At 43.9% G+C, this 24,175-nt stretch overlaps 1 non-coding gene across 1 annotated transcript; it reads left to right on the top strand.

Annotated features, from left to right (window-relative positions):
• The first annotated feature begins 23,833 nt into the window (after positions 1-23,833).
• Positions 23,834-23,974, top strand: LOC119937478. Its single transcript, XR_005454125.1, has one exon. It is a non-coding gene; the product is annotated as a U4 spliceosomal RNA (small nuclear RNA).
• The last annotated feature ends 201 nt before the right edge of the window (positions 23,975-24,175 follow it).

The following is a 24,175-nucleotide window of genomic DNA, read 5'->3' as shown; positions in this document are numbered from 1 at the left end:
AGAAGGTAGTAGTTCTCCTCTAGAGATACTTCTGGGAAGGATGGAAGAGTTGAAGAGGGGGCCAGAATGGGGAGGGACTGAGGAGGGGCAGGGGAGATTTTAGGGAGTTCACAACTGATAGTGTCAATTTCCTTAATAAAGTAGGTGGCTGGGTCACTAAGGGCAAGGGATGGGGAAGTGGGGGGACAAGGAGCCTGAGGAGAGAGTTAAATGTCTGGAAGAACTGGGGAGGGCAATAGGCATGGGTGTCAAAAAAGAGTGGAGAAATAATTTTGCCAGAGGAGAGGACAGAGTTAAAACACACAAGGATACACTTAAAATGGATGAAGTCGGCCTGATATCTAGATTTCTGCCAGCAGTGCTCTGTGGCTCATGCACCAGAGCTAAGGAGGCAGATTGTTCTGGGGATTCAGGGCTCTGGGTCACAAAGGAAAATTACATGTGCATCATTTGATTTGGGTAAATTTAGGAAAAATTTCCATCACAATGTCCAATTGAAAAGGTTTTGAGCATATTTTATGTTTGTGTTGTGTTTTAATATTTCATCACTCCTGTTTCTGTCTCCAAATGTTGCTTGCCACTTAAACTTTTAGATTATGAGCTAATGTACTCCAACCCAGTAGAGTAGTAGTAGTAGAGTAGTACAGAAGTACAGTAGAGTAGTAGATACTCTACACTAAACCAGGGCTCTGGGCTAGTGATACGAGATCGATGAAGGGACAGAGGAGCCACTGAGTAGAGTTCAGTAGAGAGGGTGGTGTTGAGAGTGTCAATTTTGTCATCAGGGAAGGTAGTTTGGGTACGGAGGCTAAGTGGGGCATGATGAATTGAGAAAATTGGATGGGGTCCTGGGATCGGAGGTCCCTGTGGGGGAATAGTACAGATTTATGGGGAGGAGGTGTGTGGGAGAGGAGGCAAGGGATGACACTGTGGTTGGAGAGAGGGATTTCAGAGTTAGTGAGGGTAGAGATTGTGCAAGTGGGTAGAGATGATGAGATTGAGTGTGTGTCCAAGTTGGTGAGTGGGTGAGGTGAGGTGGAGTTGAGAAGTGATAGGTGGTGGTCAGCAGAAGAGTCATCGGGGACATCTATGTGGACATTGAAGTCCCCAAGGATCACTGTGGGCATGGAGAGAAATAATGTGAAAAAGGGATCAAAATGGTTGAAGAAGTTGGAAATGGGACCTGGGGGGTGGGGGTGGGTAGATGACAGTTACTAGAATCTGGAGTGGGTGTTAGAGGTGAATGATATGGGCTTTAAAGTAAGGGAAAGACAGGGATGGGGGAGGTGGAATGGCGCGAAAGCGGCACTGGGGCACGAGAAGGAAGCCAATACCTCCTCCTTTCCCAGTAGGTCTGAGGGAGTGGGAGAAGATGAGGCCCCCACTGGAAAGAGCAGAAGGGGAGACCCGGTTGTATAGGGAGAGCCAGGTTTTAGGAGCAGATAAGGAGGAGTGATTGAGTCAGGAATAGGAGAAGGATGAAGGGAAGCTTCTCCATGATGGAGCAGGGTTTCCACAGGCCATATTTAGCTGAAGCTGTGGGGAGGAGGGTAGTGGGAGAGGGGACAAGGCGAGGGGAGGGGAGGATTTGGATGGGAGCTAGTTGATGGGGGCCAGTGTGGGGCTAGAAGGGGATGAGAGGTGGCACTGGGACAGGATTACAGGGATGGGGCAGGGAGGGGGAGGGGAGGTGGTACACAGGGAGAGGAGGAGTTGGGTGGTGGTGAGGGGAGGTGAGGTGGGAAGAGAGGACTGGGATGGGCTGATGGAGGTGGACTGAAGGGTCATGGTGGGATGGGTGAGGTACAAAACAGCAATAACAACTTAATCCGGTGATACCCAGAGGAGATGGTTGAATTGTCCTTGGGGTCTTGAGAGTGAAGGGTCCAGTGTTCAGGGGAACACTGAGAAGATAGTTGAATTGTCCTTGGGGCCTTGGGAATAAAGAGACCAGTGAATAGGAGTAAACAGCCTGGGTTGGTGTGATCATAGAAGAAAGCAGGGGCTGAGTGGGGGTGAGGGCAGGCAGCTTTCAAATTCTAAAAATGTATGAACCTGGGCCTCTGTCATCTGGAGGTTAGGCAGCCACACCCTGATCTGACTGCAGGAAAGAGGGAAGATGAAGAAAATTTATCTTGACAACAACCCCTTGCCCTCCCCTTCCATATAAAACAGGCCCAACTCTGCCCACCTTCAAAGCCTTATTAAAATCACATCTCCAAGAAGCTGTCCCTGATTTAGCCCTCTTTTCTCCTACTCCCTCTCCCTTCTGTGTCACCTATGCACTTGGATCTGTACCCTTAAAGCACTTGATATTCACCCCACCCTCAGCCCCTCAACTCTAATGTACTTGCCTGTAATTTCTTTATATTAATGCCTGTCTCTCCCTCAAGGCTGTAAGCTCACTGCGGGCAGGGAACATGTCTACCAACTCTGCTGTACTGTGTTCTCCCATGTGCTTAGTACAGTGCTCTGCATACAGTAAGTACTCAGTAAATACTACTGATTAATTTTATCATCTGGATGCCACTGTCACTGCATTTAACTCCCTTCTCCTTGTAAACCTTCCCAACCCTCGTCTGCTTGCTCATGTAGTCAAACCCAAAAATGTTGGTGAGTTGCACTGGCTACCCCTGGGCCTCTGAGAAGAAATCAACAATTCTTCTAGCACAGAAGACATCCACTGGAGTCCCATTAGACTGGCAAAATTATTGAGAAACAGCATTGCCCAGTATATAGAACATAGACCTGGGTGTCAGAAGGATCTGGGTTCTAATCCCTGATCCACCATTCATCTGCTGTGTGATCTTGGATAAGTCACTTAACTTCTTTGTGACTCAGTTACTTCATCTGTAAAATGGGGATTAAGACTGTGAGCCCCATGTGGGACATGAATTTTGTCACCCTGATTACCTTGTATCTACCCCAGTACTTAATAGGGTGCTGGGTACATAGTATAATTGCTTAACAAATAGCATAAAAAAATAAAATTATCATCCTGAATTTTCCATTTGTTGATACCTGGGGACCATTAACCTCTTTCCACCTCTATTCTTAATCAATTGATCAGTGGTATTTATCGAGCACTTACTGGGTGGAGAACATCATACAAAGTGCTTGAGAGAGTACAATACACCAGAGTTGGTAGACATGTTCATTCATTCATTCAAACATATTCATTGAGCGCTTACTGTGTGCAGAGCACTGTACTAAAAGCTTGGAAATTTCAATTCAGCAAAATATAGAGAAAGTCCCTACCCAACGATGGACTCAAAGTCTAGAAGGGGGAGACAGACGGTAAAACAAGACATGTTACTGACCTTTCACTAAACTCGAGAGAAAATGACTCTCTAGCACCTTCTTTTCCTTTTCTTCAACTCCCTTCTGCATCACCCTGACCTGCTCCCTTTATTCATCCCCCCTCCCAGCCCCACAGCATTTATGTACATATCTGTAATTTATTTATTTATATTAATGTCTGTCTCCCCCTCTAGACTGTGTGCTCTTTGGGGGAAGGGAACACATCTGCCAGCTGTGTTGTATTGAACTTTCCCATGCACTTAGTACAGTGCTCAGCACACAGTAAGTGCTCAATAAATGCAATCAACTGAATGACTGGACCCACCTCACCCACAGCAGACTCCACAGAACCCTGCATTCTCAAATGCTATTATGGCTCGGGATATGGGGAACTCTTGACTACAAGCTTAATATTGTCTCTAGGCCTTGAGCTCATTTCTAGCCTCTGAGCTCGTTGTGGGTAGGGAATGTATTTGATGCTATATCGTACTCTCCCAAGAGCTTAGTACAGTGCTTTGCACACAGTAAGTGCTTAATAAATATGACTGAATGATTGAATTGTTGTGACTGAATAGACTCTTGGGGCCCACGGATTTTTCCTCCCTGAAATCTGCAGGGGCACCTCCCAACACTGGGCCTCATCTCAGTGCCAGCCCACAGGGTGGGGCACTGAGAGTGATGGGACCTTCTCTCCTTTGAAGACTTAAAAGGAGGGAGGGGAGAGCCAGGGAGAGGAACTTGAGTCTTCCCAGGCTTGAGACTGCTCTGATGGCAGACCACTGGGAGTCCTCCAGTTCTCTCTGTGGGACATCTGATGTGGCCCCACCCTCTGCTAATCCCTCTTCCCCTTCAAAGACCTCCCCCCTGCCAGCCTCTTTCTACTCCCATACCATTAGGTAAGAGACCGCGAGCATCTGTCTGTGGGAAATCCACTCAGATTTCCCCGAAAAACCCACATTCCTTTATAGCCAACTAAAAACGGGACTAGGGAGGAGAGGCCAAAGTCATTACATTTCTTTTAAGCATCTCACTGCCCGATTTCTTTTAGACCCCGGGCATGTGGGCTCGCTTTAGTAGCTGCATTAGTAAACATTTCCTTCCAACGTGTGGGTTTATTTTCATGTTTACAATGCTTAATGGAGTTAATGAAATGTGTTTGCCCATGAGAAGGCTAAAACATAGATGCTAATGTTTGACATCAAAACCTCTGCTCCAAGTTAGTAGAACTACTGTGTGAGGGTGGATAAATCTAAAGCAGCCCTCCTCTCCATCATCAGTGTTTCCACCAAAATACCATTTGTCCTCTTGGTGCTTTCACTTCATTTCAACTGAAGAACAGCCCTCTTTTCTGTTTCATCTTCAGCCCAATTCCACTTTCTTTACATTTTTCACCACTAAATCGAATCGACTGCCAGTAATCTAATTTACATCGAAAATGTGCAATACGCCATCATGACTGAATGCCAATAAAATTTCTAGTCAAACTCATAAATGCCTTGATTCTCATGTTTATAGAAATGTTAGACTGTGCCTTTCCCCAAAAGGGATGTTGCTGGAATCCTGAATCATTCCCATATGAAAAATAGAGCCCCTTTTGGATCTAGGCTGCACCACAGGGAGCTCCTATCTGCCCACTGATCATTAAGGGATCTAGCACATCAGAGGGTCGGGAGGGGATAAATCTCCATCTGAGGATTCCTGGGAAAACTGGCAGGCCTACCTGCCGGTGCAAAATGACACTGATACTCTCATTCTTCTTCATCAGCCTGCTAAACTACCCCCTCCACCAGTAAGTCCATCAGCTCTACTTTGAAAAATCAGACTAAATTCTATTTAGGGTTCTGGAAATGATATATATTTACTTATAATGATTTACTTTCAACTGCCGCTTAACTGCCGTTTTATCCATTTGACCCTTGGAAATGGTCTTTTTTTTGTGTTATGGTATTTAAGTGCTTACTATGTGCCAGGCACTGTACTAAGAGCTGGGGTAGACACAGCTAATCAGGTTGTACACAGTCCATTTCCCACATGGGGCTCACAGTCTTATTTCCCATTTTACAGATGAGGTAACTGAGGCACAGTGAAATGAAGTGACTTGCCCATGGTCACGTGGAAGAGTCAGAATCAGAACCCAGGTCCTTCCGACACCCAGGCCCATGCTCTTTTCCCTAAGCCATCCTGCTTCATAGTCATTCTGGGACTAAGAATCCCAGAGGCTCTTCTGGAGATCTTTGCCCACTTCCTTCAGGATCTTCAAGTGGCTCCAAGGAAATACACCCCAGTGGCTCACTGAGGCACGGGCCATTGTTTCAGCATAGCTTTAGGCAGGTGTGGCATTGGTAGGGTGAATATCAGATATGTCAAGGTCACAGATCCAAATGCATGGACAGCACAGAAGGGAGAGCGAGATAGAGAAAAGAGAGCTAAATTGGCAAAGGCCTCTTGGAGGAGATTTAACTTAAAAATGCTTTGAAGGTGGAGAGAATGGTGGTCTGGTGTATATGGTGGGTGAGTGGGGGCATTCCAGGCTAGAGGGAGAATGTGGTAAAGGGTCCAGGATTGAGATAGATGAGATTAAGGTGCAGTGAGTAAGTGCTAGAGGAGCGGAGTGTGCAGTCTGTGCTGTATTAGGTCGTTGGTGAGGTAGGATGGGGCAAGCTGATTGAGTGCTTTAAAGACAATGGTAAGGGCTTTGATACGGAGGTGGATGGGAGACAGGCATGGGCCAATCATTTTTGTTGAAAAATGATCTGTGCAACAAAGTGAAATATGAACTAAAGTGGGGAGAGACAGGGAGGTCATCAAGGAGGCTGATGCAGTAAACAAAGCAGGATAGGATAGGTGCTTGGATGAGCATACTAGCAGTTTGGATGAAGAGGAAAGGGTGGCATTTCTGTCTCCTGGAATCCCTCCTCTTTTCTACTGCTTTTTCTCTTCCTTGCCCTTGAATCCCACACTACTTTTGCACCTTCTCCTCCTAAATCCCAACTCGGTCACCCATTCAGCACCTGGAAGCTATTTCTGAGCCAATCAGAGCCTCTGCTCGGGGTGACTCAAACTGAGGTAACTTCAACTGCATAGCTAGATCTACAGTAGTTGATAGATATCTAGAAATAGAGTTTCCAGAGTAAATCAATTCCATTCTGCTTTTTGTAGTCTCCTTTCCAGAAGACAATTTTAACCTTCTAAGGTGAAAAATGACCACTAAATTACAGCACCATGTAGTTACAGAATTACTGTGATCTCATTTTCACACAGCACTTTTCTTCATCATCCATGACATACAGTGGGGTTGAATGCAGTAACAATGAGGTAGATACTGTGGATAAGGACAGGGACTGGACTTATCATGGTTTTACTCTGGATGGGGCCCAATGACACTGGAACTTTTTCTCTGGTTTCCTTCTGAGACTGCATTTAATGCCCTTTGATCTCAGGGCTTGTATTCCGTGTGTATGTTTAACCATGCAAATTATCATATTGGATGTGCTGGTCATTAAATGGGTTCAAAAGATGCTCTATCTATGCAGTTTCCAGAAGCTGGAATGTTATCAATTGAGGACGAGGGTGGGAGGTGGGTAAAAGTGCTTCTTCAAAACTGGGGAAAGGTGTTTGGGTACTCAGTCTCATCCCACATTAATAAGGTAGGTGGTAAATATCTCAAATCCTAATGATAGGAGGAAAGCTGGGCATCATGAGCAACTGTTCAGAGATCCAGCCCCACTGAGAAACATTAGAAACTAATTTTTCGGGGAACGGGGGGAGAGATCTACAAGTTTCATCTGCTACATCAGGCAAGCACTGGAAAAGGGCATTCGTTGTTTTGCAGGGAATGAGGCAGCCCAAGGCCTCTTTTAAAATGACTGTTCATTGAGGTGGTCAGTGGTGATACTAAAGAATTCTGGACACCTTTTTGTTGCCCTCCTCACCCTTTTGATCTTTATTTAAGTAATGTTAATAATGATGATGATGACAGTAATTATTAAGCACTTACTATGTGCCAAGTACTACTAAATGCTGGGATAGATATAAATATATTCAAGTTGGACACAGACTCTGTCCCATATGGGGCTTTCAGTTTATTCAAATTCAAAGCTTATCAGACTGGGCACAGTCCCTGTCCCACATGGGGCTCACAGTCTAAATAGGAGGGAGAACAAGAATTGAATCCCCATTTTACAAATGAGAAAACTGAGGCACAGAGAAGTTAAGTGACTTGCCCAGGGTGGGAAAGGGAGTTGGTCTGACCTGGTTACCTTCTCTCTCCCCTAGCACTCAGTACACTGCTTGGCCAATAGTAAGCGCTTAACAAATCCCATGATTATTATTAGCAGCGGAAGTATCAGACAGGGGTCAGACCAGCTGAAAATTGGACTGCTATAAAACCTAGTGGCCACCGTCACTCTCATTGACCATGGTCTCTATTGGTATTCTTCCTTGAAAGAAGTTTTTAATGGCTTCCAGGACAACCAGAGTCTATTCCTCAGGGCTTTGCACTCCTAGGGCTCAAAACTGTGCATCTGGCTTCCTGCCAAATGTATTGGAACAGAGAAGGCCAAATTTCCCCCTCAGATCTGCAGGGTCACTCTCTCAAGATAAGCCCACATGGCTCCCATTGATTTAAGTAGGAGATGTGCCTGCAGAATGCGGAGAGCAGGATTTTCCCCTGCATAAGGGAAAATAGAAGGCAAGTCTGGATTGAGTAAAAGCGGAGACCACGGAGCTGAACTAGTGAAGCTTCTGATTTGGGAGATTGTGCTAGGGATCCTTGGTGTACCAAATTATTGTTTTACTCAATCGTGTAACTGTCTATGTAAATATAATCATGCTATTTACATGAGAAATTTAAAAGTTTACAATAAAAATCAAAAACAATTTCAGTTTGGATGAGTCATCATTTAATTGAAAGAGGGAGGTTCAGGGTTTCCTTTCTCACTGGTTTAGTATTTTTAGTAATTTTAAGAGATATAAATGGAGCCCATACGCTCAGGGGAAAAAGGGAAGTTTTCACTCTCCGAGAAGAGTGTGCATCCACTTCATTGGTCCCCATTTGCTTAAATATTTATTCCTGGTGTCTAGTAACCTGGCTTCCTGAACTCTGGCTACTCAAAAGTCACAATTCTGTCAGGGCTAAATTATGTCTACTCAAGGAACACATGCTGGGTGACATTTCTTAGCTACTTTATGTTTTTCCTCTTTACTCAGAATCATACTTGGGCAATTTGCCTTTCTAAAATTTCCTCTCTCAGGAGCTGAGAGGGCGTTGGACACTCGGGCAGCCACTGCAGTTAGACATCACTGCCACTTGAGGGAAAGCACCTTCAGTGATAAGCTTAGAGAGACAGTCTGCTAGCGATATATTCTGTCAGATGGAAAAGAATTCCCTTTGGATAAAGTTGTTTATGAGACTAGACTGTGAGCCCCATGAGGAACAGGGACTGTGTCCAAACTGATACCCTTGCATCTACCTCAGTGCTTAGAGCAGTGTTTGGCACATAGTAAGCACTTAATTATTATCAGTATAAAACCCTGGTGTGGTGCAGGAAAACTAACCATGACTGCTGCAATGGGAAATTTGGATGACCTCTGATACTTTTCTTTAAGAATCACCATTTAAAAGGCTGAGAAATCTTTCTCCTGATATATGGGTAATAATAATAAGAGTGGTGTTTATTAAACCCTTACTATGTGCCAAGCACTGTGCTGAATGCTGGAGTAGATACAAGATCATCAGGTTCCACTTGGGGTTCACGCTTTAAGTAGGAGGGAGAAGAGGTTATTGTGCTATAGGCTCCACATCAATTGTCATTAAATATATTGATCTCCATAATAACAATGATAATAATAATAATGGTATTTGTTAAGCATTTACTAAGTGCCAATCCCTGTTCTAAGCGCTGGGGTAGATACGAGGTAATCAGGTTGGACACAGTCCCTGTCCCATATGGGGCTCACAGTCTCAATCTCCCTTTTACAGATGAGGTAACTGAGAAGCAGAGAAGTTAAGTGACTTGCCCAAGGTCATACAGCAGACAGATAGCGAAGCCGGGATTAGAACCCATGACCTCTGACTCCCAAGCCCGTGCCCTTGCCACTAGGCCATGCTGCTTCTTTGCTCCATCATCCTCAGCTTTAGATAGAGTAACATCATATAGCCCAAAAACAAAACAACAGAGATCTAGATATTCAAATAGTGTGTCAGGTTTGGGAGATTTTTCCTACTTTCCCTAGGCACTGTTTAGGAAAGAGGGTCCTTTTAGAATAGTTCCAGTCTACCTCAAAATACCATATCTACCTATAAAAACCATACCCAGTACAGAATCAACACCAAAGGCAGAGTGAGTAGCTCTTTCCCAAAGGGATTTCAGACTGGATGTGGGGAAACATTCCAGGGTGGCTGAGGCTACCTCTTGAACCAAAAGGAGTGACTGTTTGGAACACATTTTTCAAAGCTTAACATGTTCCCTCTCTGGGCATTGAACATCCTAATTGAACATTGCTGAGAAGTTGCTAAAACTTCAAATCACTTAAAGCAACAAACAATCCCTGCAGATGATCTTCAGCCCCAGCTCAGGACTTGCCTTACCTTCCCAAAAACTAAATAAAAATTTAACAGTACTGCTATTGTGATTTACACAGAATGGCCTGGGCCAACTAATAATCTTTAATATCCACTGCTGACAGGATGGAATTAACTGCATTTTTTCTCTCCAACTTCCATTTTCTCCCTGTCGTGTAAGTTGGGGTCTAATCCCATCCTTATATCATTTTTGCTATATTAAACAGATTGAAGAGAAAGTACTTAGCCTGAAAGCAGGTTAGGGTGAGACCTTGAACTAACAATGTTTACACAAGCAAGAGATGCCTTTTGTTGAGGCTAGCCAATGCTGCTTGCCAACGAAAGCTTTTCATGCACTCGAGAATCAATACCGAATTATAGTTAAGCCATGTAATAATTATCCTCATTAGAAGTAACCAGAGCATGGTTGGGATGAATTCGGTTCTAAACTCTCCTAATACTGTACATTCTCAGGAAGTATATTATATATGTAATTTAATAATCCTGGAAATAAATACCAAATTCTTTTTGTCCTCAGTCTAAAGTCTATTAAGAGGAGAAGATATTCGTGCTGCAGTGAGGGGAGTGACTATTTTATTTCATCTGGCTGAAGGCTTTGAATGTGAGGTAAAGAAAATACTACAGAAATAATGTGGTTTGCTAAATAAACAGGCCTGATTCTGGGGCCTTCAGGTAGCTTTAGCAGGAATGTTTGTAATTTCTGGACATTGTCTACACCTCTTTGATGGCCAGAAATCAAAGGAAAAAATAAATTTCCATCTCTCTTCTAAATAAAAATAAGCAAGGGAGAAAAATTCAATTCCTCCAACATTTCTAGGTATTTACAAAAGCAAATCCAACTAGCTAGTTCCACCATATCTGAATTCATTAATGGCCCACCAAATCAAAGCAATCAATGGTATTTATTGAGTGCTGATTTTGTGCAGAGCACTGTACCAAGCAAATGGGCGAAAACAACACAACCGAATAGGTAGACACAATCCCTGTCCAGAGATAGAAGGGGAGACTGACATTAAAATAAATTACAGATGGAGGTGTACATAGGTGTACACTTGTGGGACTGGCGGTCGGGTGAATATAAACATAGTTAAGGGGTACAGACCCAAGTGCCAGGGAATGCAGAAGGAAGGGCAAATGGAGGAAATGAGGGCTTAGTCAAGTAAGTCCTCTTGAAGGAAATATGATTTTAGTAGGACTTTGAAGATGAGGAGCGTGATGGTCTGTCAGATATGAAGAAGGAGGAAGTTCCAGACCAGTTGGAAGAAGTGGGCAAGAGGTTGATGGCAAGAAAGATGAGATTGAGTTACAGTGGGTAGGTTGGCATAAGAGAAACAAAATGTGTAGACTGGGCTGTAGTAGGTCAGTAAGGTACGGTAGGAACAGGGACAGCTGATTGAGTACCTTAAAGCCAATGGTAAGCAGTTAATCTTGAGCGACGGACTCATCTTTTTCCCTCCCACCCAAATCTCGATTAAGTCCTCATAAATAAGAGATCAGAATTTGCTCCTAAAGGACTATTATTGGGATTTTATTCCACGTGATACAAATTACACTGCAACTTGTTTTAAGAAAAATATCCTGTATCACATTTGTGTGTTTAAGCGAAAGATAAATGAAAGAAAGCATTTTAGACTCAACTAATTCCTGGAGTATGTTCTCCAACTGTCTTTTTGTTTATGGTATTTAAGTGCTTACTATGTCCCAGACACTGTACTAAGCTTGGGGATAGATACAAGATAATCAGGTTGGACAGAGTCCCTGTCCCACATCGGGGTCACAGACTTAATCCCCATTTTACAGATAACAGGCACAGAGAAGTTAAGTGACTTGCCCAAGGTCACATAGCAGACAAGTGGCAGAACATGAATCAGAACTCAGGTCCTCTGACTCCCACATCCATGTTCTTTCCACTAGGCCATGCTGCTTTTCAGGAATCTTTCCCATCAATCCCCCTTCAAATAAGTGTTCATACTAGAAAGAGAACATTAAGACAACTTAAGCATGACAGAAACTCTCTGAAGAAGAGACAGTATTCAGTGGAGACACAATATAGAAAAATCTGAGGGCATTCTTTCAAAATGGCCACACAACTCACCATACAAGAGGTTCCCATCTGATTTGTTTTAGGGGGATTGGAAGATTGATTACCGGCTACTGTACAGTTTTCAGGATGAATTGTACAGAAATGAAATTCTCCCACTGAGGGTGAATCTCTGTTATTCATCGAAAGAGGTTAGGGGGTCGACGCAAGAGGGAAAAGTAGTTTTTTCATAAATATTAATTAAATGAAGTTTGGTCCCACAAACAGTCACCAAAAAAGAAAACTGGAGCCTTGAACAGCTCTCCCGTGACACTCGAACTGTGCCAGGCGATATAGGTTTTGCGTACACCACGGATTTGCTCTGCTTCTTATTAGGCGTGCTTATCGTTGTCCCTCCTGTATCACATGACACTCATGCTTCCGCTCCAAAATACACAGATCATCTTCCTAAACAGATCCTCCACGAGAAGATTAGGAGCCTGATCTAATACCAAGTACCCATGTGGCACACCGCTCCCGAGAGAGTGGCAAAGACCACAGCAGCTGGCTGCACAGTTGGGTGACCCATGCTATGAAAATGAGGTCCTACCACAGAAGACAGAGCACAAAAGGAAACAATCACCCACCAAATCCAAAAGACAGTGAGGGAGCTGTCTTTCTGCCCAGTTTGCACAGTCTCTGCATCCCTGAGGACATAGACCGTAAATACACATTGCTTTTTTTAGCCTGTGGTCAGAGCAGTCAGTCTTCCTGCTCCAGCATAGAAGCAGCCTGCCTGGAGGGGACGGTCTTTTGAGAAGCCTTTTCTCTTTTTGAAATGGCCACCTATGCTCTACCATGCAGGGACCCAGACCTGGCCCGAGAGCTCACGTGGCCACCAACCTTTATGCACACCATCTGGCCGGGAGTGTTGGTGAAAAGAAGCAGAGGCACGCGGGGAAGTGCTGAAGCTGAGCTGGAAGCCCGGTAAGGCCGCCACCATCCTTCTGGTCAGTGCTGAGACTGTCCTGTTCGACTTTGCCTTGTCATGAGGGAGTTGGGCTGCCCTTCGCCTTCTTCTTCCCCCTCAAGGTATTTTCTTATCCCATGTCAGAGGCATGGTATGCTGTGGACTCTGGCAGCCCTCTAGTCTGTTAGCTTGTTGTGGGCAGGGAATGTGTCTGTGCATTATTATATTGTACTCTCCCAAGCAATTAGTACAGTGCTCTGCACATAGTGAGCCCACTGTTGGGTAGGAACTGTCTCTATATGTTGCCAACTTGTACTTCCCAAGCGCTTAGTACAGTGCTCTGCACACAGTAAGTGCTCAATAAATATGATTGATTGATTGATTGATAGTAAGTGTTCAATAAATACAAATGAATGAATGAATGAATGAATTGTCTGGCCAGCCCAGGCAGAAGTGGGAGGCAACTACCATTCCCACCCCCTTCCCAAGTCTTCCTCTCCCAATGCCTCTCAGAATACACAGTCAAGGATCTTCTACAGTTTGCTCCACTGAGACTGGATTTCTTGCTTTCTTGCATCTGTTTAATCGATGATGTCCCACAGAGTGTTTTCTTCCTCTTTCATCTAATAATAATTACGGTGTTTGTTAAGTGCTTACTATGTGCCAGGAACTGTATGAAGTGCTGGGGGTGGATACAAGCAAATTGGGGTGGTCACACTCCCTGTCCTACATGGGGCTCACAGTCTCAATCCCCGCTTTACAGATGAGGTAACTGAGACAGGAGGAGTGAAGTGATTTGCCCAAGGTCATAGAGCAGACAAATGGCAGAACCGGGATTAGAACCCATGACCTTCTGACTCCCACGTCTGTGCTCTATCCACTATGGTAGGCTGCTTCCTTCATCTCTCAGGGAAGTCCTGTTTTCTCCTCAGAGTTTCCTTTCCATCCAACCTCTCCAACTGATTTTCCTCATCCTCAAGTGAGCCTTGTAAGGAAGCATAGAAGGAGCAATAGAACAGGCTGGTAAACAGGTGAGCAAGAGGCTCTCTGATGTGTGAGAAGGCCTTCCACATCTTACTTCGCAATTGAAAACTCAAATGCTGTCCTTTGCCTCACTAATCCTCCCTCTATTCCAGTGGTCTCAAAGCTGTACCAGTCCAGCAGAGATTTCTCATGGGCCTCACCATCTCAATCAATCAATTGAATTTATGGAGCACTTACTGTGTGCCGAGCACTGCACTAAGAGATTTGAAGATTATAACAGATTTAGTAAATATATTCCTGGCCCACAGTGACCTTAGATTCTAGAAGGGGAGACAGACATTAAAATAAATCACAGTTCTGTACACAAGTGCTGTGGGCCTGAGGGACAGGTGAATAAAGGGTGCAAATCTAAATACACTACAAATCCAATCTCCTTCTGTAACTATGTGGCAGTCCCTTAAAATAACCTGTTTTCCAATCCCCCCCTCTCAATGGCTGTGTTTCAGAGGCAGGTACCTGACGAAACCCTAGGATGTAATGCAAATAACCCTCCCGCAGGAACAGGGTACTAAGAAGTGAGTTTCCTCCTTTCCTAATAACATCAAAATTCTCCTCTCCCTTTCTTCAGTGTGGGGCTAGCTTGAGTTACTGCCATCTGGTAACATTCTCACTTTTCCTTGGGCTTTGCAGATCATCCCACTCTAGTGTGCAAACTGTCCAATTAATAAATCAGTAGTATTTGTTGAACACTCCCTCTGTGTAGAATACTGTACTTAGAGTGAAGGAAGTAGAGCAGTGATGGATTGGAGAGTACAACTGAGTTAACAGACATGATCCCTGTCTTTCACCAACAGCCACAGGGTACAGAGTGAAGGGTGTAGCCGTACTAAGCCTGTTTCATCCCCATGTGCCAAAACGTGCTGTCCCTGTACAAAGTCTCTCTTCTTCCCTTCAAAGCCCTACTAATAGCTCACCTCCTCCAGGAGGCCTTTCCAGACATCCCCCTTTCTTTCCTCCTCATCCCCCCCGCCCTACCTCCTTCCCCTCCCCACAGCACTTGTATATATTTGTACAGATTTAGTACTTTATTTTACTTGTACATATTTACTATTCTATTTATTTTGTTAATGATGTGTGCATATAGCTTTAATTCTATTTGTTCTGACGATTTTGACAGCTGCCTACATGTTTTGTATTGTTGTCTGTCTCCCCCTTTTAGACTGTGAGCCCATTGTTGGGTGGGAACCATCTCTATATGTTGCTGACTTGTACTTCCCAAACTTAGTACAGTGCTCTGCACACAGTAAGTGCTCAATAAATATGATTGAATGAATGAATTTCTATATAAAGTGCCTGGGTCTCTATGGTTCAGAGCACTTTGGTTCAGAGCTGACTGCTAAGTAATGATTGGCTGGAAAGGCCACAGAAAGTGGAGGGGCAGGAGCTAGAACAGGGGAAAGAGAGGAAATGGGGAAGCAAGAGGGAGGTTTGGGAGGTTTAGGCAGAGCAGTGTGGCTGATCCCTTTATTTTTATTGTATTTGTTAAGCACTTACTATGTGTGAGGCACTGTTCTAATCACTGGGGTAGGTACAAGATTAATCAGGCTGGACCCAGTCCCTGAAGGTGCTTACAGTTTCAGTCCCCATTTCAAAGATGAGGGAACTGAGGCACAGAGAAGATAAGTGACTTGCCCTAGCTCACTCAGCAGGCAGGTAATGCAGCGGGGATTAGAACCCAGTTTCTTCTGACTCCCGGGCCTGTGCTCTATCCACTATGCCATGAAGAGAGCTAGCTCTCTTCCTCCCTTCAAGGCCCTACTGAGAGCTCACCTCCTCCAGGAGGCCTTCCCAGACTGAGCCCCCTCCTTCCTTTCCCCCTCCTCCTCCTCTCCATCCCCCCGTCTTACCTTCTTCCTTTCCCCACAGCACCTGTATATATGTATATATGTTTGTACATATTTATTACTCTATTTATTATACTTGTACATATTTATTCTATTTATTTTATTTTGTTAATATGTTTTGTTTTGTTCTCTGTCTCCCCCTTCTAGACTGTGAGCCCACTGTTGGGTAGGGACCGTCTCTATATGTTGCCAACTTGTACTTTCCAAGCGCTTAGTACAGTGCTCTGCACACAGTAAGCGCTCAATAAATACTATTGAATGAATGAATGAATGATCCCTTAGGAGAGAGTCCAATTGTGGAAGGACCAGAGATGGAAACACGGGTCAGGGTTCAGGACAGTGAGAGGGGCAGGATTGGGAACCCCTCAGTACAGGCTAGGTGATTCTGCAAATTGTCTGTAAAGGATCTGCATTCATCATTAAGGGCATTCGAGGTGTGGTATTCAAAGGGGGAAAAAGGTCAAAAATGACATCCTTCAATGGCAAGAGCAGTAACAGAAGAAATGCTATCAAGTACAAATGCAGCGGTGGCTCTCCAATCTAATTCCTACACTTGGATGTGGCCAATGGGAAAGTCCCAGCCTCTCAATCAGTCAGTTGTATTTGTTGAGCACTTACTGTGTGCAGAGCATTATACTAAGCACTTGAGAGAGTACAGAATAACAGTTGGTAAACATGTTCCCTGCTCACGATGAGGCTACAGGCTTGAAGGGGAAACAGACATTAATATAAATAAATTACAGATGTGTAATAAGTACAGTGGGGCTGAGGGAGCAGTGAATAAAGAGTCCAAATCCAAATGCAAGAACGACACAGAAGGGAGTGGGAGAAGAGGAAATGAGGGCTTGGTCAGGAAAGGCCTTTTGGAGGAGATGGATTTAAGTCTTTGAAGGTGGGGAGAGTGATCATCTGTCAGATATGAAGAGGGAGGAAGTTCCAGACCAGATGCATAACAGGCTTGAGGGGGTCAGTGGTGAGGTAGATAAGATCCAGGTACGGTGAGTAATTTGGGGTTATAGAGGAGTGAAATATGCAGGCTGGGTTGTAGTATGAAAGCAGTGAGGTAAGTAAAGAGGGGGCAAGGTGATTGAGTGCTTTAGAGCTGATGGCAAGCAGTTTCTGTTTGATGCAAAGGTAGATACACAGATAGGTAGGTTCTTGAGAATTGGGGACACATGGACTGAACAGTTTTGTAGAAAAATGATCCAGGCAGCAGGGTGAGGTATGGACTGAAGTGGGGAGAGGCAGGAGGCAGGGAGGTCAGTAAGGAGGCTGATGCAGTAATCAAGACGGAATAGCATAAGTGCTTGGATCAATGTTGTAGTTTGGATGGAAAGGAAAGAACAGATTTTAGCAATGTTGTGAAGGTTGAACTCGGAGGATTTGGTGACAGATTGAATATGTGGGTTAGAGTGATGAATTGAGGATATCCCCAAGGTGATGGGCTTGTGAGACAGAGAGGATGGTGGTGCGGCTACCATGATGGGATTGTCACATGGAGGACAGAATTTGGGTGGGAAGATGGGAATTCTCTTTTGGTACGTTAAGTTTGAGGTGTCGGTGGGACATCCAAGTATACATGTCCTGTAGGCAGGAGGAAATAGACTGCAGAGAAGAAGGAAAGGGATCAAGGCTGGAGATGTAGATTTGTGAATCATCCACATAGAGATCATAGTTGAAGCCATGGGAGCAAATGAGTTTTCCAAGAGAGTGAATGTAGATGGAGAATAGAAGGGGACCCAAAACTGAACCTTGAGACACTCCTACAGTTAGAGGGTGGGAGACAGAGAAGGAGACTGAGAAAGATAATGAGCGGACAGAAAGATAGGATCTGCTGCCCGGATTATCTCTGTACAGAAATGCTCTGGGCATGTCACTCCCCTCCTCGAAAATCCCCAGTGGTTGTCTGGCAACCTACAAATCAAAGACTCCTCACTCTCGGCTTGAAGACTCTCCATCACCTCTCCCCCTCCTACTACACATCCCTTCTCTCCTTCTACAGCCCAGACCGCACCCTCTGCTCCTCTGCCGCTGATCCTCACTGTTCCTCGTTCTCACCTGTCCCACTGTTGACCCCGGACCACATCCTTCCCCTGGCCTGGAATGCCCTCCCTCCACACATCCACCAAACTAGCTCTCTTCCTCCCTTCAAAGCCCTATTGAGAGCTCATCTCCTCCAGGAGGCCTTACCAGACTAAGCCCCCCTTTTCCTCTCCTCCGCACCCCCACCCCCACCCTACCTCCTTCCCCTCCCCACAGCACTTGCATATATTTGTACAGATGTATTACTCTATTTTACTTGTACATATTTACTATTCTATTTACTTTGTTAATGATGTGCGTATAGTTATAATTCTATTTATTCTGATGGTTTTGACACCTGTCTACATGTTTTGTTTTGTTGTCTGTCTCCCCCTTCTAGACTGTGAGCCCATTGTTGGGTAGGGACCGTCTCTATATGTTGCCAACTTGTACTTCCCAGGTGCTTAGTACAGTGCTCTGCACAAAGTAAGTGCTCAATAAATATGATTGAATGAATGAATAGGAGGGGAACCAGGAGAGGACAGTGTCAGTGAAGGGAAGGTTGGTTATTGTTTCCAAGAGAAAGGGGTGGTCCACAGTATCAAAGGCAGCTAAGAGGTCAAGAAGGATAAAGATGGAGTAGAGGCCATTGAATTTGGCAAGAAGGAAGTCATTGGTGATCTTTGAGAGGCACGTTTTGGTGGAGTAAAGTGGGCAGAAACCATACTGGAGGGGGTCAAGGAGAGAACTATAGCCAGTTCTCTTTCCATAGCCTTCAGAAACCTTTACCTTTATCCTCAGTTGTCAGGCCAAGTTGTAGGAGGCCTAGAGGACTGTCCTATCCCAGAAGCTGTAGCGCTCTGACCCCCTGGGCACATCCCCTTGAAGACAAAATTTTGGCCACCTTTGCCTTCCCAGCTACACCCAAACTCACTATTCTGAGAAGCTGATGAGACTGATGCATTTTGAATTTGCTGAGTTTCCAGGCCAGTTTCCAGCCCCACTTGATTGGAAAACATTAGCAAGGCCTTGGGTAAATCTCTTTAAACTCTCAGAAACTTATCTGCACAGAACCACTGAGTGGGCAGTTTCCTTTTCTGGGGCAGGTCACTGCTGCTTAGTTCAAACAAGCTTTTCCTCTGTCACTTGATGTCCTCATTAGCTATGGGTGAAAAGCCTTCACTTGCTTGAGGGAAATAAAGTAAGGGGGAGGTTAGTTGAGAAGGATGAAGGGAGAGGGAGGGGTACTGTGAAGCAAATGGCAACTCCCATTAAAATCATTGTTTTCTGGAAGTAAAAGAGAGAGAGGCTGTTGTTCTCTAGTTCACCATTTTAAAGACCCAGTGGAATTTAAGCATCTTATGCCCCTTTGCAAGCATCTTATCCCATAATAAAAATAACTGTGGTATTTGTTAAGCAGTTACTATATGTCAAGCATTTTACTAAGCACTGGGGTAGATACCAGGTAATAAGGTCACACATGGGGCTCAGTCTAAGTAGGAAGGAAAGCAGGTATTAAATCCCCATTCTGTAGCTGAGGGAACTGAGGGAACAGAGAAGCAAAGTAGCTTATCTGAGGGCACACAGGAGACAAGTGGCACGGCTGTGACTGGAACCCAGATCCTCTGGCTCCCAGGCCAATACTCTTCCCCCAGGCCACACTGCTTCTTTGCAATATACACTCACTCATGCTTGCTTTCAGGTAAAGGACCCGTAAATTTACCTTGCACCTTGCCCTCAGATCAATCTCCTTGGGCCCTGGTCCCTGAAGCTGTTTTAGCACCTGTTGTTCAGCAATTAGTTCATTCATCTTTACCCTGGGCAGGCAGATATGTGGGAATCCAGTTCACTTGCCATCTTGTGCCTTGGGCTCCCACTGGGGAACCAGTGAGTCAAACCCATTGTGAGGGAATTTAATTCACAGATCTAAGTGGACTCACTAGCTCTCCATTCTTAGGTCCACATCACCTTGCCTGCCAATAGCCTCTCGAGAAGAAGTCATTTTAAAAATCTCGCCCTTCCAAAGCAAGTTCTCTCATTAGCCTTGACAGGCAGCAGGGAAACAAACAGTCCTTGGGTTTAATGATCTTTTAGGCTTTTCTCTGGATTCCCTTCTAGTGTCCACTGGATAAAAATAAAATAATTTTAGTGGAAGGGGGGTGTTTAGCCTGCAAACCAATCAGCAGGACTTCTACTCTCAACTGTCACCTCACCATTTGTTAACTCATAACCTCCTGTAGTACTTGTTTACAGTATTCATGACATTTGTTAAGCACTTACTATGTGCCAAGTACTGTAAATGAGGATTAATACTGTGAGCTCCGTGTGAGATAAGGATTGTGTCCAAACTGTATCTTGTAGCTAAAATCTACTCCAGTGCTAGAGTAGATTTTAGCTACAAGATACAGTTTGTACACAATCTTTATCGCACATGGAGCTCACGGTATTAATCCTCATTTACAGATGAAGTAACTGAGGAACAGGGAAGTTAAGTGACTTGCCCAAGGTCATGTAGCAGACAAGTGGTGGAGCTAGGATTAGTACCCAGAGTCTTCTAACTCCCAGGCTTGTGTTCTATCCACTAGGCTACGGTGATCTCATATGCCTGGTTCACGGCTTACATACTCTATTACTTTGGCATTAAGTCATGTACTTACCTCCCTTTTCTCTTTCCTCCTATCTAAATTCTCCCCCAATGGACTGAAAAGTCTGTGAGGGCAGGACCCATGTTAACTAACTATATTTAACTCTTCCAAGGGCTTAGTATAGTGGTGTGCAGCCAGCAGGCCCTTAATAAAGACAGTGAATCCTATGAACCCATCGTTGTGTGTAATTTTATTTTTCCCTTTGCTCTTCCTCACTCCCCAGGCCCCAGAGCACTTCTGTACAGATCTGTAATTTTATTTATTTGCACTGATGTCTGTCCCCCCCATTCTTAGAATAATAATAATTTTTGTATTTGTTAAGCACTTACTATGTGCAAAGCACTGTTCTAAGGGCTGGGGAGGATACAAGGTGCTCAGGTTGTCCCATGTGGGGCTCACAATCTTAATCCCCATTTTACAGATGAGGTAACTGAGGCACAGAGAAGTTAAGTGACTTGCCCAAAGTCACATAGCTGGCAAGCGGCGGAGCTGGGATTTGAACCCATGACCTCTGATTCCCAAGCCTGTGCTCTTTCCACTGAGCCACACTACTTCTTTTCACAGCGCTAGACTGTGAGCTCATTGTGGGCAGGGAATGTCACTGTTTATTGTTGTATTGTACTTTCCCAAGCACTTAGTACAGTGCTCTGCACACAGTAAGCATTCAATAAGTATTATTGAATGAATGAATGACAGGAACTGTATCTGTTCTGATTCTCTTGTATCGACCCTAACATTTACTACAGTGCTTGGTTAAGAGTAAACCCAGAACAAATACGACTACTATTATTATTATCACTATTGATTAATTTGTTAATTTATTAATGAGTGATCAGTCAGCTGATAGTATTTATTCTGTGCCAACCTTAAACAGAGCACTGTATTAGGCATTGGGAGAGTATAGTGCTCTGCACACAGCAAACAGTTATTAAACTGATTGACTGATAGAACAATAGAAATAATGGTAGTGGTATTGAGTGAGCATCCATGGACTGTACTGAGCACTTAGGAAAGTGCAACAGAAGCACAAGATACATTCCCTGCCTACATTCTAACAGAATAGACAGATAAAAATATAAATATTTACAGAGTAATCAGGAAAAATAATCAATTATACATAGATTCACAAGGTCTGTGGATGGATCTAAATGAATGAGTCAGAACTGTAATTGGCTGTTGGGTTGATAATATTTAGGATCGGGGGAGTTGATTTAGGAAAGGCTTGTTCGAGGAGGTAGGTTGGTGAGTATGACAACTTCTACAGAAAGAAAAAAGAAAATAGTTTGCTTTATGGAATAGTTGCCTTCAAACCAAGTTGAAAAAGAACGTGCTGATGTAGATTTAGGGTTTGTCAGAGAGACCAAAGCCCTTCACTGTTGGTTACTTAATAAAAATAACATTTTCATTGCAAAATAAATTGTCAATAGCTTACATTCAGTTATTAACAGTACATGGAATGTATAAACAACTCTTAACCCACATACTATTCTATTAGAATGCTTCTAGCGATATTTTTATTGGCAGTAAAATTACTTTCAGATTGTTATCAGCTATAATCAAATATAGAAAATAGCTGGAATGCTAATACCTTCCACAGTAGTGTGGTGTTCTTTAAAAGTGACATGACATCAATTCAACTTTCTCCCCGCAGTAGCGAATAAACAACATAATAAATGTCTGATTTGGTGGAATATACCTGTGTAGAGCACAGTTCATTTCCATGTATCAATAGCAAAACTCCATGTTGTAAATAAGCCAGTGCAGAAATTATATTGTTTTCAAGAGCAGAAAATCACTCCCCTCAAGTGTTTTTCTTCCTTCTTTTTAAATTGTAGGTTTCTTGTTTGATTTGCAAAAAGATAGCTCTCATTTATCTCCAACTTTCTAATTTAATTTAGGTCCCATCCCGAGGTCCTTCTGCATGGGAAACTCCCAAGCAAGCATGAAGCCAATGGAAATTATACTCAAGTAGAAGCAGGACTTGTTCCTGAGCTGTTTATTTCAGCCAGACACCATGCCTCACATAGATGGTGTAGGGGTACTATCCTGGCTTTCAACAGCCTGGGCTTTTCATCTATTTACTTGCCTGCTTTGAAACAGAGGCCAGTTTTGCTTAAGATGGATGCATCTTAGGAAGTGAAATCATGAACAAAATAATGTGAAAGGCTTGGTAAACATGGGCAAAATTTGCCTATTAAATACCTGCCTTCAAGTCATCATTCAGTTTATGCAGAACGCTAACTGAATACCTGCTGTTAAATTCTTCCCTCTGGCAAAATATCACAGGGTCAAATGGCCAGGAAAGCATTTATTTCTCAACATAAAGAGGTGCATTCTTGTGAGACTAAAATCCATGAATAGTTTCACACAATCGGTTTGGTCTATTCTAGCCAATAACTTGGCTCTGGGCCCTAGAAGTGATTTTTTTTCAGCCTTTCTGTTTATACAGCAGAAGTAAAGTCATCTTCACCATAGCATGATTAGAAAATCCAAACCAAGGGCCAACTGGCTGCAGAACACCAATCTCAATGCTAGAGTAGTTGTTTAACAGCCTGGCCTAATGGAAAGAACACAGGTCTGAGAGTCGGAAGACCCGGGTTCTAATCCTAGCTCTACCACTTAGCTGCTGCGAGACTGTGGGCAAGCCATTTAACTTCTCTGGGCCTCCATTCCCTCATCTGAAAAATGGGGATTCAATACATATTGTCCATCCTATATAGACTGTGGGTTCCATCTGGGGCAGGGAACTGTGTCCGACTGGATTAACTTGTATCTGCCCACCATCCTTCCTGAATTACAAGCCCATAATCTTGGTGTTATCCTTGACTCCTCTCTCTCATTCAACCCACATATTCAATCCATCACTAAATCCTCTGGTTCAACCTTCATAACATCATTAAACTCCATCCTTTCCTCTCCATCCAAAATGCTACCATGCTAATCCAAGCATTTATCTTACCTCTTGATTACTATAACAGCTTCCTTGCTGACCTCCCTGCCTCCTGTCTTTCCCCACTTCAGTTCATACTCCACTCTGCTGCCCTGATTATTTTTCTACAGAAATGTTCAGGACATGTTTCCCCACTCCTCAAGAGCCTCCAGTGGTTGCCCATCCACATCAAACAGAAACTCTTTGCCAGTGGCTTTAAAGCTCTCAATCACCTTGACTCCCGACCTCACATTGCTAGACTCCTACTACAATCCAGCCTGCACATTTCCTTCTCTAATGCCAACCTTCTCACTGTAGCTCAATCTCATCTGTCTTGCCTCCAACCTCTCACCCACATCATGCCTCTGACCTGGAGTGCCCTCCCTCTTCATAGCCGACAGACAATCACTCTCCCCACTTTCAAAGCCTAGTTAAAGGCATACCTCCTCCAAGACACCTTTGCTTTGCGCAAAGACTGCTTTGCGCAGTGGCAGTATCATAGCCAATGAGGTTTATCCGAGGCGCGATTATTGCTAATTGAAAACTTTTCCCAATACCCCGCCATGACGACTTGAAATATAGTCAGCATTGGCAATTTTTGACAGTCTCTATGGAGACTGATTATTAATGTTTAATGAAAAAATTTAAAACCATGTACTGTAGTATTAGGGTGATCATTTAGTAAATTCTATGTACTGTATGCCTATTTCGATAATTGTACTTATTAAGCGCCTCCCAAGTAGTAGTACACTTATTCATCGCATTGTTCTTTTAGACTGTGAGCCCAATGTTGGGTATGGACTGTCTCTATATGTTGC

The sequence above is a fragment of the Tachyglossus aculeatus genome, chromosome 1, assembly GCF_015852505.1.
Source record: "Tachyglossus aculeatus isolate mTacAcu1 chromosome 1, mTacAcu1.pri, whole genome shotgun sequence".
NCBI lineage: Eukaryota > Metazoa > Chordata > Mammalia > Monotremata > Tachyglossidae > Tachyglossus > Tachyglossus aculeatus.
The sequence above is the reverse complement of the archived record's forward strand: the minus strand, read 5'-3'. Positions and strand labels throughout refer to the sequence as shown.